The 979-nt window shown below is 36.9% G+C and overlaps 1 non-coding gene across 1 annotated transcript; it reads right to left on the bottom strand.

The window, feature by feature from the left end:
* Positions 1-471: 471 nt before the first annotated feature.
* LOC118067116 (5.8S ribosomal RNA) lies at positions 472-626 on the bottom strand. Its single transcript, XR_004690321.1, has one exon. It is a non-coding gene; the product is annotated as a 5.8S ribosomal RNA (ribosomal RNA).
* Between the last annotated feature and the right edge of the window lie 353 nt (positions 627-979).

Here is a 979-nt window from a genome sequence, read left to right as displayed (position 1 = left end):
TCAGGTTTACTTCTAAACGATTTCACGTACTCTTTAACTCTCTCTTCAAAGTTCTTTTCAACTTTTCCTCACGGTACTTGTTCGCTATCGGTCTCGTAACAATATTTAGCCTTAGATGGAGTTTACTACCCACTTAGAGCTGCACGCTCAAGCAACCCGACTCTAAGGAAAGAATCACCTAAAACACATTTCAGTCACTCCGGGCCTGGCACCCTCTATGGGTTAATGGCCCCATTCAAGATGGACTTGGACATAAAATGGTGCTACAGGTTAATTGATTCCTCCTAAACACTACATCTTTCAGTAGTATTGACTAGGAAATTTAGTGCTCGGCTTTTTCCTGTTCGCTCACCGCTACTAAGAAAATCCTTGTTAGTTACTTTGCCTTCACTTAATAATATGCTTAAATTCAGACGAACATTCATTATAATCAATTCGCATACGTATAATATGCAGTTTTGTATATGAATACGACCCTCAGGCAAGCGTGGTCTAGGAATTGTATCCTTAGACCGCGATATGCGTTCGAAATGTCGATGTTCATGTGTCCCGCAGTTCACAAGTTGACGCGCAATTAGCTGCGTTCTTCATCGATCTACGAGCCAAGTGATCCATCGTTTAGAATAATAATGTTCATTTTTGATTTTATATTATTAAAATGTCAATTTAATCTATACATATTACATTCACATAAATCACTAATGTGATAAATATGCATTTTTACTATAACCTAGTAATAGTTGTGGCTTATATATTGAGTGTAATTGTTTGTGTGTCAACACATTTATTGTTGTTGTTATATTATTATACAAATCATATGAAATTTATTAATACGTTAATGATCCTTCCGCAGATTCACCTACGAAAACCTTGCTACGACTTTAACTTCCTCTAAATGATCAAGTTTGGTCATCTTTCCAATAACACCGGCAATGCCGAAACATTGCCGTGTATCAGTCCGAAGACCTCACTAAATCAT

This window comes from Chelonus insularis, unplaced genomic scaffold, assembly GCF_013357705.1.
Source record: "Chelonus insularis isolate UGA/USDA-ARS -01 unplaced genomic scaffold, ASM1335770v1 contig_35_pilon, whole genome shotgun sequence".
In the NCBI taxonomy this organism is placed as follows: Eukaryota; Metazoa; Arthropoda; class Insecta; order Hymenoptera; family Braconidae; genus Chelonus; species Chelonus insularis.
Note: the sequence above shows the minus strand (reverse complement) of the source record. Positions and strands in the feature narration are given on the sequence as shown.